The sequence below is a fragment of the Bubalus bubalis genome, chromosome 4, assembly GCF_019923935.1.
Source record: "Bubalus bubalis isolate 160015118507 breed Murrah chromosome 4, NDDB_SH_1, whole genome shotgun sequence".
Taxonomy (NCBI): Eukaryota; Metazoa; Chordata; class Mammalia; order Artiodactyla; family Bovidae; genus Bubalus; species Bubalus bubalis.
This window is the reverse complement of record NC_059160.1, coordinates 1,991,293-2,009,015: the sequence shown is the minus strand read 5'-3', so window position 1 is coordinate 2,009,015 and position 17,723 is coordinate 1,991,293.

Genomic DNA, 17,723 nt, shown 5'->3' with positions numbered 1-17,723 from the left:
TCTCATTTATGTAATTTTTCTCATGATTTTCTGTCTTTCATATATGTATGTGGGTGTGTTACATCATTTTGATGTGTCAAAAATTCATATTTAAAAAAGTATAGACAGATAAAATTAAAGAAAGTATTCTATTTATATTAGGAGCATAAAATTATAAAAGTGTGTAGGGATAAACCCAAATAGAGATGTGCAAAATTATGCAAAGAAGAGTGTTAAACAATGCTGAAGGATTTACCCACAGACTATTTGAACAAATGGAAAGTCACCGAATGATCTTGGAGAAGCAGCCTAGACGCACCTAGATGTCTGGGAAATACAGGATTTTCCTGAGAAATATGTGAGTTTAAAGTGATCTCACCAATGTATACTATTCCAGTCATGGCTGCATACTCATTTCTATCTCCAGTGCTGTGAGTGTGCACTGTGTGTAATACACACACACAAGCTTGTCCCTGGTGGTTCAGATGGTAAAGAATCCAGTGCAATGCAAGAGAGTTGGGTTCAGTCCCTGATTTGGGAAGATCCCCTGGAGAAGGAAATGGCAACCCACTCCACTATTCTTGCCTGGAGAACCCCATGGACAGAGGAGCTTGGTGGGCTACAGTCCCCGTGGTTGCAAGAGTCAGTCACTACTGAGGGACTAACACACACACACATAACAGATGTAATAAATATGTAATCTCAAGCTGAACTATTTGCATAAACTAGCAAGAATATGTAAGAGAGACATGTTTTTAAAAAATCAGAATTTGCACTACTTACCAGCTATCTTAACATAAAGCTACACTAATTAAAGCAATGTGGTACTGGAATATAAATAGATCAATCGGTGCAGTGACATGTACTATAGTTCACCCAAGTGCACATAGGAGATTAACAGAGGATAAAAGCACCCTGTCAAAGCAGTGGGGGAAATGGACAGTTCCATAAACGCCTGGAGGTCAGCACGGCTGCTTGTGAAGAAAAAGTGATCAGATGAGACTTTACCTTATGACTCGCATCAAATAAATTATCAGTGGATTGCTTAAAGATGTAAAAGAAAGAAAGCTAGAAGGGAAGGGAAGAAGGAAGGAAGGAAAGAAGGAGGGAGGGAAGGGGAGGAGGGAAAGACGGGGGAGGGGGAGGAGGGAAGTGTGGCTGACGGAGGCCTCCCCAGGCCCCCGTGCTAGGCTGTGCACACCTACCCGGCTGCTGCAGACATGGGTGCCAAGGGTTCCCACTGACTTCCCTAGAGGCTCCCCCTGTCTGTGGGGACCCGGGGTGCCCGGGAGCCAGCTGCAGCCAACGCCCTTTGGGGGTGGACGGTGCACTCTCCCTGCCCTGGAGCGGAGGAGAGGCACATGCTGCCAGCTGTCTTCCAGAGCTGCCTGTGGGGCCTGGCGGAGAGCAGACCCCCTGAAAGCAGGGCTCCGCGGGCCTCTCCCGCACTGTCCCACCCACACTCGCAGGCGGCAAGTCCCAAACGCCACCCGCCCTCCACAGCTCACTCACCAGTAACTGCCAGATGCAGGGCCGCTCCCGGTTACCTGAGTGAACACAGGTCTCTGAAAAGTGTGGGCACGTTAGGAACTGATTTTGGAGTCAGGGAGCCCTCTCTAAGGGAGCAGCACTGGCAGTGAAAGCAGAAGGAAGCACGGTGAAGCCACCCGCGCCAGTGATGCTCTAAACAGCATGGCGAAAGATACCAAGAAAGAAAATAGAAATAAAAAAGTGTGCACATATGTTTCTTTATAGATAAAGATTTATGTCTATATTCATTACAATGGGATAATTTTCTTAAAATGTAAAGACAATTGTCAAATCATTAAGAAAAATACTAACTCAATAAACAGTGAAAAGATATGAGTGAAGATTTGGCCAAAAAAGGAGATGCAAATGTCGCTTAAGCAAAAGAAGGGATTCTCAGTTCATCACAAAAGACTGGAAAAATGAAACTGCAATAAGATGTTGTTTTCGACGGAGCAAGTCGGAAAAGCAAAGTAAATAGATAAACCAAAACCCCACTGATGTCTCCGTCAGTTGGCAAGGCGCTGGCAGACAGTCACACTTATAAATCACCAAGGAGCGTGTAAAATCTTCCAACCACTTCAACAGTCTGGCGACACTCGTGAAATTACTGAGGTTTCTCCCTTTGACTCAGCAGCTCTGCTTCTAGGAATGTATTGTACAAACATTTTTACACATGTGCCAAATAATATATGACCAGGGTATTCATGGCGGCAGGAATCACAGTAGCAAAGGCCAGGAATCAAAGGGAATGTCTGTGAACAGAGGCGGCTGGGGTCCCACAAGGAGATGCTCTCCACTCTTTAATCTGTAAAAATAAAAAGAATAAAAATAAAGCAAAAGCAGAGTACCGTATGTACTGAAGAGGAAACTCTCTCCAGCAAGGTCCGGGGGCAGAGGGGGTGCAGGGCAGCGCGCTGCAAGGCACCAGTGCTGAAGCCGAGAGGATGCCCGCGACCCCGTGACGGCATGTGGGGGTCACAGGACGCGTGCCGCTGAGCTGGTGCCCACCGTCTCCCTGGAGCTGGGTTTGGAGGCTGGAGCAGCGCTGGTGGGGATCTGCATCTGACCTGAGTGGACTGCTCTGAGAGAAGGACCGGGGCTCTTTCTCCTGGTGGGTCGGGGAGTGCCTCTCCCAGGCTACCTGCAGGACCCCCTTGGGAGCCCCCGCTGGTCGGCCCCGGCTCCCTCCCGCTCGCCTCTCTCCGCCCTCACCGGCTGTGGTTCCTGGAGTCCTGCTGTCCTCTGCTCACTCCTGACGGTGACCGCTCACGCTCGGTGCCCACCTGGCATGCCAGGCCTGGCAGCCATAGCTTTACCATCATCATCACCGTCTCCATTTAGTCCTTCAGCAGCAGCCTGTTTGTGCAGATGGGCGAATCCAGCTCAGAGAGACGAACCGACCGACGCAAAGTCCCAGGGGACCACGTGGCCTGCATCGAGCTCCGCCTGGTCGTCCTGGACACCAAGATCAGGGGGATGCACGAGGCGGTCCTCCACCCTCAGGGCAGTGGACTAGCTTTTAGCCAACCAGTCTAATGGGAGCAGCCTGCGGCCATTTCTACATCTGCAGTCGGGTCCCTGTCAAAGCAGGAAAGCCCCAGGCCTGGGGAGGGTCCCTCTGGTTCCATGAGTGGGAGCCAACGGCTCAGAGACTAGTAAAGGCCAGAGCACAGAGACCAGCATCAGGCTTCATCCTGAGAGCTGGAGAGGGCGGGGAAGCTGCGAGCTGGGTCCTGGAGCCCGCTGGGACCTCTACCTCCAGGACTCTGGGTGGGGGGAAAGCATCGAGCTGAGTGCAGGTGGCCGACTTCACATGCCCCCCGGCTTACTCGGGCCAGGGAGGCCAGAGGGAGCCAGAGCGGGTGGCTTGACAGCGTGAGAGGCCCCCCGGACCTGGCCTGTGCTGTGAGCACTTTCGTGATGAGTTAAGGCCAGCGCGGCTGTGGTGCAGAGCAACCGAGGCAGGAAAGACATTAGGGTGAAGCTGGGGTGCCTCACCTGTAGATCCACAGCCCCCAAGAGCCCCGGGCCCACTCTGACGCACGTGCGCACATGCTCCATCCTGATGGTGGGTGGGGAGGCCCACCCCGGGACCGGGGACCCTGAGCAGGGACGGAGAATGAGGCCTGCATCCGCATCGCCCCAGGACATCCCTGGGGAGTCCCAGGGTCAGCCACGTGCCCCGGGGCCGTCACACCCCAGAGGCCAGAGCAGGCATGCAGAGGAAGAGGCTGGCTCTGAGGCTGCGGGTCTGTGTGACCTTGAGAGGCTCAGGTTACCTGCCCGCCCAGAAGACAATCGGCCCATGTAGGCTGGGAGCAGGGCGCTCCGCCGAGGCTCTCACCCAGCTGGCCCTCCAGGGAGGCTAGCCAGGGGACAAAGGGCCTGGCTTGGAGGTCAACCCCCAGGCCACTGCCTGCTGCCCTGCCGGGAGGCTCTGGTGCAGGCCAGCCTCCCTCCCCACTCTGGACAGCAGCGCCATCTGCAAAGCCGCAGCTGGACTTCTGACAAAGCATCTTTCCTCTAACCCACTGCTCTGCGGAGCCAAGCCGATCTGTTTTCAGACTGGGTGCATTTCCACGCAGGGCAGGGTCCTGGCTGCTGCTGGAAGGGCCCAGAGGGAGGCTCTGGGGCCATGTTGGGCCCACAAGCCTCCCATTGGCTGTCTCTCTGCTGCTCTGAGCCTCGGGCCACACGCACAGGCCTCTATCTCCGCCACCCCTGGGCCTCTATCTCCACCACCCCTGGGTGCTGCCCTCTCCAGTCCCGGCCAGTCTTCTTCCGGAAGCTGGAGCTCTTTGGGACTGTTGTGGCCGATGCTGGCGGGGCCCTGCACGGGAGCAAGTCCACCTGGACTCCGTGCGCGGTCTGCACCACAAAGGCCTGGAGACTGCGCTCCTGAACTGCCTGCAGCGGCCGTGCATGGTCACAGAGGCCTCCAACCCATGAGGGAGACTGGCGGCCTCGCCCCACGTGCGCCTCGGAAGACCAGGAGGAACTGCGAAGTCCCGGCTCCCCGACAGCCTCCCCGGCACTGCCAGCGGCCACTTCTAACTCTCGTCCCGCTCTGTGCGCTCTTCAGCTCGGAGACCCGCATACAACACGGCGCGGACGCGTGTCAGAGGGGAGACCGTCCCGCCTCCGAGAGCCGGCTCCTTCCCCGGGGCCAGCTGAAGTCCTTCCGGGTGCGGACGAGTGCGTGGAGCACCCCAGGAGCCCAGGGTGCCTGCGATTGACATCCGTGATTCAGTCCGAGAGCAAAAGCAAAACCAAAGGGCGGCTGTTTGACCCCATCCAGAGGAACGCAGGGCATCGTCAGGAGGGCAATGCGGCCTGGAAGTCAGGGCAGGGTCGGGAGGGCCGGGGCAATCCGGTCCTCAGGAGGGTCCAGGGCTCCCACCTGGAGCAGCAGGGATGGCACCCCCTAGGGCGCACCCTGGCCCTGGGCGCAGCCCTCTGGGCACCCCTGACCTGAGAGCTTTAGACTGCAGTACCAGGGGCCGGGGCCAAGCCTACTCTTGTGTGCCCAGTACCTGGCCCAGAGTCGGGGCTCCAAGCCGTCACCAGGTGGACAAGGTCCCGCCCTCCCGGGTAAAAGGGGCTTTGAGATAAACACCCGAGTCTCAGGCTGGAGAAGTGGGCAGAGAGCAGTGGTCCCATTGGAGCCTCCCCTCCTCCTCCGGCCTGTGGCTCCTCGCCCTGGGGTCTCAGTCCCCTGTCAGACTGCAGGCGTCTCCCTGTCTCCTGGACCCCAGGGCTCCATGCTGCCTCAGTCCAGGTGCTGAGCACAGCCGCAGCCGGATTCTGTCCACAGGGACTGGAGCGTGGGGAGCGGGAAGGCCGAAGGCTGGGGGCGGGGGCACAGCAGGGTCCTCCACCCGCCTCGGGGGAAGACTTAGGACCTTGGTTCTAAAGGGAGATGCTCACAGCCTTCCTGCCTTTGCAGGGTCACCAGCACGGCCCCTGGAAGGGCTCCAGGCGTGCTTGGCTGCACGGGGACCATACGTGGTGGGTGATGATGGCTACTGCATCTCAGGGTCAGCCCGTCCCTCCAGCCGCCCTTCCGAGCATCTCTGGCTCCTGGAGCTTGTCTGCCACGGCTGGCTAACTGTCTTCACTTGCCGCTCTTGGGGTGCAGTGGCTGATGCAAACCTCTGCCGTCCATGGAACCCTGGAGGCACTCAGCCTCCTTCCCAGCATCGCCCAGGGCTTCCTGTCCCCCCACCTACGGTCCTCCGCCCCCGTGTCAGCGGTGTGACCCTCCCTGGCCCCTGGCAGATGGATGCCTTGTTTAACAGCCAGCGCACCCGGGACGCCCAGCTATGCTCCCCGAGCCCCCAGGACCTCCGCCAGCCTTGGGAAGAGGCCGGGCGGTGGGGAATGTGGTCCCAGCACCGCCAGCTCAGGGTTCCTAGAGGAACGATTCTCTCGCTGACAGTGTTACTGAAGTCTGCGGCAGGCTTTCCCTCTGTAACTGATCTCTCAGCAACAACAAGATGGCAAAGTGCTTTTGCCTTATTAGGCTGCTTCTATTCTCGGCGAGTACTCAGGAAGGCACCATGGAGCTGTCAGGCGTGGGCTGCCCCTGATGGGGAGCCCGTGGGGACCGTGAGCCTCCGCAGGGCCGCACTCAACCCTGGCGCCCACACCAGCCTTCGCATCACTCTGGAGGCAACCTCCTGCCTGCCCCCTCCCCACCACCCCGCGGCCCAGAACCCTGGTGGGTCCTCCGAGTCCTGCTGGCATGTCTGAGCCCCAGGGCTGATCCAGCAGGAAGCCCTGGGGGCAGAGATCTGATTCTGAAGCCCCAGAAGGACCAGCTTCAAGGTCGACCTGGACGACACTTTCCAGGAGACTCCCAGGGAGAGCCGGCCACCCAAATCTGGCCCCATAGTTCAGGACCTACAAGCCACGTGTGGGGTTTCACTTTGAAAACATCAGCCCTAAAGTGATTTCAAGATTGTGCTGCGAACACTGAGGATCCAGCCTGGACGCACAGGGAGGAGGGTGGACAGACCCGGCCCAGCTCAGCCACGCTTCATGAATCCAGACACTGCTTCTGCTTCCTTGGTTTTCAGCGCCTGTGTCTGGAGGAGCTTTGCCCCTTAAGGAAAGGTCTGGAAAGCTGTATGAGGTCTTCGAAGCATGATGCTGATGGGAGTGGAGGCGGAAGAGGAATGTTTCTGGTGGCCAAGGAGCCGTTCCCTGCAGGGCCTGGGGTTCCAGCATCACGTGGGGATCTGATTCTCATAATCAAGGAGCCCCAGAGTTCTCGTCCCACCGGGCTCAGGGCTTGAGGATGGGCTTTGGGCAGAGCTGGGACGCAGGGCGTCTCGGCGGCCGTGGCCGTCGTGTGCGGCACGTTCGCCGCTCGGGGTGCTCCGCCTGTGCGTGCCCTTAGATCCCGCGACGCTATAAGGAAGGATACTTGTTTCCATTCAGTCGTCATTGGCTAAATCTCAGGAACCAGACGTGGCGCATTCCTGCAATGCAATGCTGCCTGCACATCGCAAGCTCTGAAAAGTCTACGTTAGCAAAATCAGCCTCTTGATCGTCTCCATCCCCTGCAGCCCTGCCTCTCCGGGTGTCCAATGAACCTGCCAAGCAAGACTGTGAAATGTGAGGGCGTTCCCAACATCACCCGCCTCCTCCGGAAGGAAGTGTGTCCTGCGGGGAGGGGGGCGGTTCCCTGGGCAGGCTCTCCCTGGGGGTGCTGACTCCATGCACCGTCCACACCCCTCACCCCACTTGCTGCTAGGTTCTGTCTGGAGGCTCTGTGGCCTCTTCCATGCATTCATTATTTTTTTCACCCCTAAGGAAAGCTCACACCTTTGCTGAGAACGACATTTATTTTTATCTGTTATTTATTCTCCTGACTCATGAAATTGCACCCTTCAGGATGCCAGTACAAAATGTTAAAAAAAAAAAAAAATCAGTAAGAATGCATAGAAGTGGATGAAAGATGTTAGGCTTCTTTTATCTCCTGAAATATGAATTTAAATACTTTCACTTTATGATCCCGAGAGAAAAAATTAAATAAAAAAGTAAGCGCAAAAATATATATATATATATCAAACTCTTACTTCTTCAAACTTAAGTTGAAAAAAAATTAAAAACAACAAAAAACAAAACCCAAAGCCTTGGCCCAGAACAATAGCCGCATTGTTCTCTGAAAGGGCGATAAGAAGTCATTTGCCGAGTGGTAATTTCTCCACCTTCAGCCCAGGCACAGACGCTGCAGCCTACGGAGCTGCTGACCCCTTCCCCTCCGCCCCAGCCTAGACCTCCGCCTGCCATCTGAAGCTGAGGCTGGAGGGGCCTGGGTCCTCCCGCGGCCTCATCCACTGACGCTCCTGCCCTGGCCCTTACTGGTCCTTAATGAAGCTGGGGTCAGGCTGCCAGGGACGCTTGGAGGGGATACGTCACGCCCCACGGTGTCGCCCAGCAGAACAGGGAGAGCAAACCAGCCTGAGGCAGAGCCACCCTGGGCGGCGTGGACACCGGCTCAGCCCTGGGGCTCTGGCCGTGGAACCAGTGTCCTGCTCCAGAGAGAGCTGACCTGATTTCAAGTCGGTGCCCCTGCTCGCACACATTGAAAGGCCAATGCTCGCTCCCCGCTAAGACTTCCTCAATTTTGCATGAACTGAAATTGATCTGAGCAGAGCCGGCCTCACTGATTGGTGTGGGGTGGAGGCGGGGGTCTTAGGTGGAGGATGAAGGTGTCCGAGTGTGGACACAGGGCACACCGCAGCAGCGGGCAGGGAGCTGGAAGGGGGCCTTCAGGGTCGGGGGCTGGTACCAGGACGTCCCCATCACAGCAGCCCTGATGACGTCTGCACGCTCTGCAGAGCTCCCCGGCCCAGGCCCCAGGGCAGAGGGTCTGAGGCCCGGGAATCAGAGGACTCGGGCTCCGCCCCAGCCTTGCCACCAGCCACTGAACCTAAGCCCTGAGTTCTCCACCTGTGAAGTGGGGTATTCGTGTGCTTTCGGGGAGCCTGGGGGACACCCTATGAACGCCAGTCCCTTCCTTCTCCCCCTTCTCAGCCTGCTCTCTCTCACTCACAGAAACTTGTCGAAACAACCCAGGTGTCCCTGGGGGGCGATGGCTGGCGCCAGAGCTGGGCATCTTGGGCGGCGCTCTGGCTGGCACCGCGATGTGCCAGTGACTGTGTGCCGATGACGGGCTCATGGAGGGCGCTTCCCGAGCACAGGCCGGCCCGGGGCTGGGCCAGTCTGCACCTGGGCTGCCCCACCATGAGCCCAGGCCTTGTTTGCTGGGGCCTCGGCCACGTGTCTAGTCGGGGACGGGAATGGAGTGATGGCTCTTTCTCCCCCCAGCTCTGGATATGGCTGGTCATGCAAAACTAAGGCAGTGCACGCTCGGTGGCCCTAAGGTGTGCTTCTGATTAAAGTAGGAAACAAGGGCCAGAGAAAGAGAGGTGTGGGGCTTCCTGGACGTCGGGCCACAGGCCTGGGTGTGAGGACGGGGAGCCTGTGAAGAACCCTGACAGGAAGGAGAGGGACCAGGAAGTCACAGGAGGAGCGGTGCTCGTCCGCTTGGACGCTCGCACGTTAGCGCCTCATGCCCAACGTGACGGTGTTGGGGCGGGCTTGCGAGAGGGGAATGGTTCATGCAGGTGCAGCCCCAGACATGGGATCTGTGCCCTTCTAAGAAGGGGCAGGAGAGAGGCTCTGTCTTTGCCAACTGAGGACACGTGAGAAGGCAGCTGTCTGCAAACCAGGAACAGAGCCTCGCCAGGCACTAAAGCTGCTGGGGCCTTGATCTTGGTCTTCCTGCCTCCGGGACCGAGGGAAGTAAACACAGCCCAGGGCCCCTCCTGATCTATAGCAAGCAGCCCGAGCAGACTGGGAACCTGGGGGTCTTGAGCACGTTTTTAGAAGAGCTGGCCTGAGCTGAGTCTTGAAGGGTGGAGAAGGTCTCCAGGAGAAGAGCCACCATTTAAAGCAGAGGCTCACAGTACCAGGGGGTGGTTTCTCAGGGGTCCCCCGCTCCCTGAAGCTGATAAAGGGTCCATAAGGAAGAGACATGGGCTTTTCCTGAAGGTCCAGGGAGGGTCACAAAGGGTCAGACTCGGGGGTCAGTAGAAGCTGGATGGATTAAACAACAGAAGGGGGCATTTGAGGAAGAGAAGGTAAGACCTGAAAATCATGGGCGTGAAGAGACTGGCTCATGCATGAGGGAGAAGGTGAGGCCCACTGAGACCCGCAAGATGAAATCTCGAGGGCTGGCTCTCAACACCATCGGCAGACCTTCAGGATTTACTGAGGGAAGCAAAGAGGGGCTCACTGGAATCTTTAAACGGAGGAGAGAGCTCACCTCAAGTCTTGCTTTCTCTGCGTGCCCCACGGTGCCAGGCTCACCCACGGCCACAGAGCTTGTGCCAAAATCACTGGGTTCAGTCTGGAGCCTGGAGGACAGAGAGGAGGGGTCTGGGCCAGGTGATTCTTGGGGGGCCAAGTCTGGGGGGGAACAAGCGTTGGGGAGGGTACCGATGCCTTCTCTCTGAGCCTCTCTAGGAAGAGAACCTCTTCTGCAGAGGGCTTGGGTGCAGGATGGCAGGAGATGTCTATTTCCGAGCCCCAAATCCAGGATCTCTGATGATGACCGCAGCAGCCCCTGTGTGAAGGAGGAATCATTTGGACACTATGCTATTTCCGTCCCAGACTGAGGCCTATTTGAAAAGAGACAAATTGTGATAAACGATGTGCAGTTGTGTGCTCATGGGCTTGATTGTTAAAACCATGTGAATTTCCTTAAAGGTCCTCCCTAAAAGGGAGCTGTATTTCTCATGGATAAGGAGGCACGTGTTTCTTCGCATCAACCCGCTGCCTCTCTAACCCCCAAGACCCTTCGCCATGCTGGAGCAGGAGTGATGAAGACGGGAGTCGCTGTGGTCTTCCTCACGGCTGCCCACACTAATTGACTCGCCCCCAATGCAGAGGGGCGGGCAGGTGACAGTCTAATAAGGAAACAGATACTTCCACCTTAATGGGGCTGCCGCAGCCACCTGCAGAGCCTGGGGCTGGAGTGCTTCATTAACAAGAGTAGAGCAGCCCAACTTTGAACTTGAAAATCATTTCGGAACTTGGGCTTCAAATACTTCCCCTGAGACCTGAGGTTTTTCTTTGCTGTCCTTCTAATAAGGAACATTCTTCCAATGAAGTTTTTATATCTTAAAAAATCTTTAAAAATCTCAAAACCATGTGCATTCTTCAACCCCTCTGCTAGATGAAAAATAAACCTATTTTTCAGTTTTTGTTAATTGTGCAGTTCTGTGCCATCCCCTGAGCAGTCAACAGAGGGACAGGTGCTTAATGATCTTTACAGAAAGACTCAACACAGGTTAGGTGCCAAACTGGCAAAGGTCAGCGGCAAAAAGTTCAACCAGCCCAGGCCCGATGAACAAACCCATTTAGAGGAATTAAAAACCAAATGAAGAGTCATTGCTTTGAATGTGGTCCAAGAGGGGAGCAAAAACTTTTCCTCGGAGGTGTGATGACTAGGGTCTTCTTTTTTCTTGAATTATAGTTGATTTGCAATGTTATGTTAATTCCTGCTATACATTGAAGTGATTCACATATATATCCTTTTTCATATTCTTTCCCAATACAGCTTATTATTACAGATACTGAATATAGCTCCTTGTGCTCTACAGGAGGACCTTGTTGTTAATCCATCCTGTATATAATATATAATAGGTTATATATTATATATATATATATATATATATATAATAGTTTGCATCTGCTAATCCCAAAGTTCCACTTCACCCAGCCCCTTCCCCCCGGCAACCACAGTCTGCTCTCTATACCCGTGAGTCTGCTTCTGTGTCATAGACAGGTTCATGTCTGTCATATTTTAGATTCTACATATATGTGATATCATATGGTGTTTGTTTTTTTCTGACTTCACTTAGTGTGATAATCTCTAGTTGCATCCATGTGGAACAGAATGTTTTCAAAGAATGTGTTAGGGAGAATTTTCTAGACTAAAATGACAAAAGCTGGACACACTAGAGGATCAGTGTATCTGAGGACACACCCCAGTCTCCAAGATGCCCCAAAGATCTTCACATCCACTCAGGGCCCGAGACTGAGCTCTGCTGTATCCAGTGCACCCTGCACGGTCTGTAAGCCAATGAATACACAACCAAACTATTCTAACTCAGGCGCTTTAGTCTTACCTGTCTCAAGCCAGAGTGGATTTGATGAATGGTTTTGAAACTGTGCAGAATTCCCTGTATGTGTCGGAAAGCTTATGCTTGAAATATTGGTTATTATCTTATTTGAAAATAATTATTCTGATAAATATTAATCTTGATGACAAAGAAGCCAAGAAGCACATGGAATATCAAGAGAAGTGAGATCATTTTGAACACGCTTTTTGTTTTGTGCCAAATCAGAAGTGCATACATGGTCACATCTTTTAATGGACACCCCCAGTTTCTGTGCCCTACTGCCTTAGCCAGACCACTGTCCTGACATTGGGAACCTTTTGTTCCCTCATCAAATGTTTTCTCAGCACTTGGGTTATTCTGTTCTTGGAATTCTGCCTTGTGAAGGAGATACAGGCAATAAAGCATAAGGCTGGCCCTTAAAGTCATTTGTAGGACACAGGGGACAGATAAGTAACTAGACAAGTGACATGCAGAACAGTTGGTGTGGAGAGAGCAGTGAACACGGAGAGCCTTGAGCACCCAGATGGGTGCTCACAACTGTGCTCGTCTGCTCGAGCTGCTGTGAAAAAACACCAGACACGTACTGCTCACAGTTCTGGAGGCCGGAAGGTTGAGAAGCAAGTACCAGAAGCATTGACTTCGGCTGAATCCCTTAAGGTAGCAGGTGGCCACCTTCTCACTGCATCTCACAGGCTCTGTCCCTGGTACCTGTGCCCAGAGAGAGAGGGGGAGAGGAGAGAGAAGTTTTCTGACATCTTTTCTTATGAGGGAATTAATCCTTTGGGTTTAGGACCAAACCCTCATGATCTCAATGAGCATTAATTACTTGTGAAGATCTTGTCACCAAATATGGCCATATAGGGGCTTAGGGTTTCAACACGTGAATTTTGGGGACACAAACATTGTTCTGTAACAATACTCAGACAAGGAGGGGCAAAGCATATGCGGGGGTAGCAGTTGCAGAGGACACGAGGGTCTCTATGACCTGGTGGTGGAAAGAGAACTGATGATGAAGGGAAGCAGGCAGCGTCACACGTGTGTGTGTGTGTGTGTGTGTGTGTGTGAGTCCTTGCCTGTGTGTGCTCTTGTGATCGTGCAAGCAAGCACCCGTGTGTGGGTGCCTGTGTGCACACACACTCGTGTGTTGGAAGAGAGCGGGGCTTGGGGGCCAATCCCACATTTGGGAACTGAGCTTGGGAAGACTGGAGGACAGGAGTGAAGAGCCACGAACGCCAAAGAGCCTAGTCCTGACCTTGAGGGTGGTGATGCTCTCTCAAGGCGATGTGTTGAGAGAAGCTGCTCAAGGGAACAGGAGTGTGAGGAAGAGACTGCAAGATGGAAAACTTGAGGAAGTGGGCAAGGCTGAAAGACAGGAGGAGCAATCCCTTGACATCCCCACAGGAAGTTCTCAGGAGCCCCTGTGAGAGGTCGTGGGGTCAGCCACATGAAGGAAGAGACACCACACAGCCGGTGGCGTGAGCAATAGTGTTGCCAGTCCCCAGTCTGCAAGTTCCTCACCTCCGTGGGCTTTGGGTTCTTCAAGGGAAGGGCCAAGGCACCTTCCGTCTCTGAAACCCTTGTACCTGCAGCAAGGCAGTTACCCCACCCCCCAGTTTTACAATTTTTCCTTCTTTCTGGCGAATCACACCTGTGTGGCTAGGAGATGTCTTCAAATTCTATTTTGATGATTAATTAACAGCACTGTAGCTACAGAAATTACCCATCATGATTATCCTCTATCGTCAGCATGTGTTTAGGTTTACTATTGTGTTCACTTTTTTGTGTTTTTGGTCAGTAATCCTTTATCCACCTTTTTCGTTCCCTCCGAAATAGATATACTAGACATTTCTTTTGGGAGATAAACTATCCCAGTGTTAATTATCTAAGAATGTCTTTTACCTTCGTTGTTGAATAATGGTTTCCCAGCTGAAAACGTGAGTGTAACTCTGTAGAGACAGGATTCTATTTCCCTTTGGTTCCCATTTTTACTGCTGAAATATAAGCTGTATTTCAAGCCACCTCCTTGCAGGTAATCTGGATGCTTCTACAGTCTTCTTCTTTTCCTTTGAGTTAGGGTTCTCCATTGATGTATCTTGGTATTAATTCATTTCAATTATCTGGAGTAGGATTTATTAAGCCATCAGCATATGTTAATTGTGTTAATTCTGAAAAAGTCTTTGCCATTATGTTCAGTTGTGCCTTTTTCTACTTTTCTTTCTTTCTCCCTTCCTTTCTTCCTCCTTTCTTCCTATCTTTCCTTCCTTCCTGCTTTCTGTTGTTGTTGTTCAGTCACCAGGTTATGTCCAGCTCTTTGAGACTTCATGGACTACAGCACGCCAGGCTTCCTTGTCCTTCACTATCTCCCGGAGTTTGCTCAAACTCATGTCCTTTGAGCCTGTGATGCCATCTCACCATCTCATCCTCTCTGTCTTCCCCTTCTCCTGCCTTCAACCTTTCCCATCACCTGTCTTTTCCAATGAGTAGGCTCCTCACACCATGTGACCGAAGAACTGGAACTTGAGCCCCAGCATCAGTCCTTCCAGTGAACACTCAGGGCTGACCTTCTTCAGGATTGACCAGTCCGATCTCCCCAACATCCAAGGGACTCCCGAGAGACCCCCTCCAGCACCACCGTTCCAAAGCATCAATTCTTCAGCTCTTAGCCCTCTCCGTGGTCTCCTCTCCCATCTGTATGTGATCACTGGGAAAAAAATAGGCCCAACTATATTTTTTCCTATATATTTTTCAAGAAGTCATGTTTAAATGTAGCTGGTTTGCTCACTCTGTCCTCCATTCCACTTAAACTGTCTTTCATATTTCCCATATCTGAATCACTCTGTGTTGAATTTCTGGTGGTTTATTGAGGCCTCTCTTGTATTCGACTATCTTCTTCTCAGGTATTTTGAACCTTCAATATAACCCATTCTTTGAGAATTTAAATTCAATTGATGAGATGCTTCACTGTGAAAATTCTATTTGCTTTTCAAATATGCCTGATCTTTTTGATTGTCTCATTCTTTTAATACGTTTTTACTCAAAAATTTATTTTCTTTAACCAAATTATACCTATCTGTTTAATATGGAATGTTAAACCTTGAGTATATGTCTTCCACCCCTCCCCCTGCAAACCACATGTTTCACCGTTGGTGTGTTTTACCTGATTTTAGTTATTTTGCGCCTTTGAAATCCTGGGAAGTCCTGGATGGCGGTTTTGTCTTTGTGTGTGTGTGTGGCGGGGGCGCGGGGGGTAGTACACCAGGTTGGGTGTGTGTTTTCCTCAACCATGTGCCCGGGAGTGAAAGCGGCTGAGTGCAGTGCTAACTAACGCAGCCACTTGAGACCTGGCCTCCCCTTCTCAGGGGCAGCTCCTGTTGTATCCACGGTCTCCATTGGGAGGCAGTATTTTCTTTGCTCTTCCACTCCCTCTACCAGGAGGTGGCTTTTTTTTTTAAGGGTCTCGACTCCAGCCCCTCTCCTGGGGCCATCCCCATGCTTCCCTCATGACTCAGGTCTCCAGAGTCCAGTGTCATAGAGGCCCTCTGAGGCAGGTACAGCCATCAGCACAGCGTGGATCTGTGCCATGAGGACTCCCCGAGATATTATGCAAGCTTGACTACACCCCTGAAATGCTGCTTTAACATTCAGCGTGCTTATCCTTGGGTCACAGGCGGTTCTCCAGGGTGGGAAACCCAGCATGTGCCCCGCACGTGTAGACTCGGAAGCCCCTCCTGTGCATTTGCGACGCGCCTCAGTCGTGGCTCTCCCCGCATCTGTTTACTCTCTGCGTTGTCAGCAACTCAAGTACAGGGGCTGTAGCTCTCCCAGCTCCGAGGCTCCTGCACCAAGTGCAGGACCCTCTCGGGGGAGTGACTTCATACTATGAGCATCTTCTCATCCATCATGTCCTTGCAGCTCCCAGCTACTCTACACTCCAGGCATAGCAGATGCAGTCTCTCTTTATCATGTGGATAACCTGAGACTCAAAGATTTTTAAGTGACTTGCTTGTGATCACACAGCTCATAACTGGCTTGCTGACACCTTGAATTTTTTCATGAGACCCTGATCGCTGTCTGCATGCTCTGCCTTCATGACGAAGCTCCGTCTGTATCCGTGCAATGTGGTGTATTTATTTTACCACCTGAGATGGGTACACAATAAATTGCAGACATTAGGTTTACAGCCAGAGGGGCTGTTCATTCCTCAGTGCTTTTAGAGCTGAACTGCTACTGCATTTTGCTTCAGAGGGAAAGTTCTTTGAAACTTCCTGGAAAGTTTTTGCAAGCTTTGACTGAGAAATAAAATTTGATGAGTGGTGCAGGGGATTTAAAATAGCCCATCATATTCAGTGGCTTCAACCAGAGGATCGGCAATTGCCTCTCCCCAATTTCCTCCAGGTCTCTGCTCAGTTTTACTCTTCCCATCAGACCTTCCCTGACTGTCCATTTAAAACAGCAATCCAACCTCCACCCGGGGGCTCCCCATACTAGTTACCATGCTTTGTTTTAATCTACACTTCTCACATCGTCTGTATATTTTGTCTGTCTCCCCCACAACAGCAGAGACGAGAGTGGCAAGCTTCATTTGTATGTTTCCAGCGCCAACATCAATGCGTGTGCTGTGCTGTGCTTTGTCGCTCAGTGGTGTCTGACTCTTTGCGACCCCAAGGACTGCAGCCCACCAGTTCCTCTGTCCATGAAGAGTGCTTAATAAATAATTTAATAAAAGAATGACAGCGATATGACTTACAAGCGTGTGACTCACCCTTTCTGTTATGTGGACTGAGGCTGGGGCCCACCTTCTGAGATTAGCAAGAGAGACGTGACTGATGGGAGGGCAAGCATGCTCCGACCAGCCTCTGCCCAGATTCATGACCAAGATGGTGGCCAAACTTCATGGCAGCCATCGGCAGGTCCCAGACTTCCCCTGCTCCCCAAGGACAGAAAACCCAGTTAGTCACCGGGCGGCTTTGGGTGATATTCCGGTCTTTCCTTACCTTAACGTCCTCACCAGCAACCTCTCAGGTGGTTTCCAGATCAGAGTCATCCTGAGTGGTGTTGGAGGCGTCCAGATTGCTGATGTGTTATCCAATCTTGAATGTATGTTTACCCGTTGTCTCTGATATTTGCTTGTGGTCTCATTCTTACTCCCAGTCACTTCTGCCCACAATTTACACCCCTCAGTATCACAGGCAGTGCTTACATGAACCCACCTGTAAGAGCTCGAGACTGTCCACACAACATGATGTGGTTAAAAATAGCAACGTCACGTCTCATGGTCGGTCACTTGGTGCTGGAAAGACACTGACTGTCTAGTCTGAGCTTCACAAGAACATGAAGAGTTCCATCCAAAGGGTGAAAAACCTGTGTGTTAAGTCGCTTCGGTGGTGTCCGACTCTTTGTGATCCCATGGGCAGTAGCCCACCAGGCTCCCCTGCCCATGGGACTTTCCAGGCAAGAAGACTGGAGTGGGTCGCTATTTCCTTCTCCAGGGGATCTTTTTGACCCAGGAATTGAACTCACATCTCCTTCATTGGCAGGCAGTTTTTTTTTGTTGTTGCTTTTTAAAAAAAAAAAAAAAACCACTGGCATCACCTGGGAAGCCTCTAAATGTTGGAGGAGAACCCTTTTGTCTGTCAGGACCCTCTCTGACATCCAGAGTTTCAGCCCAAAGTTCCCCAAATCAAGACTGGTTACTACTGCCAGACAGGTGCTGATGCCCCATGGATGTGGGTGGGTTTTCATAGCCCAGGGGCCCAGACTAAACAGCACACGATACGTAACACAAAGACGGCTCTCAAGGTTGTTTTTTGTTCTGGCCAACTGAACAGAATAAAAACCTTCACAAGATTTGCTTTTAAAAGTACTATGGGGATTCAAAACTGTCAAAATAATCAACCAGAATGTATCCGTATTCCTTATTTGTTCTCACCCTCCAAAATCCACATGTTCATCCTTATAGGTTTTCTCAAAACACAAGGCATTTAAAATTCCCAGCTGGAGAAGGAGCCAAGAAAT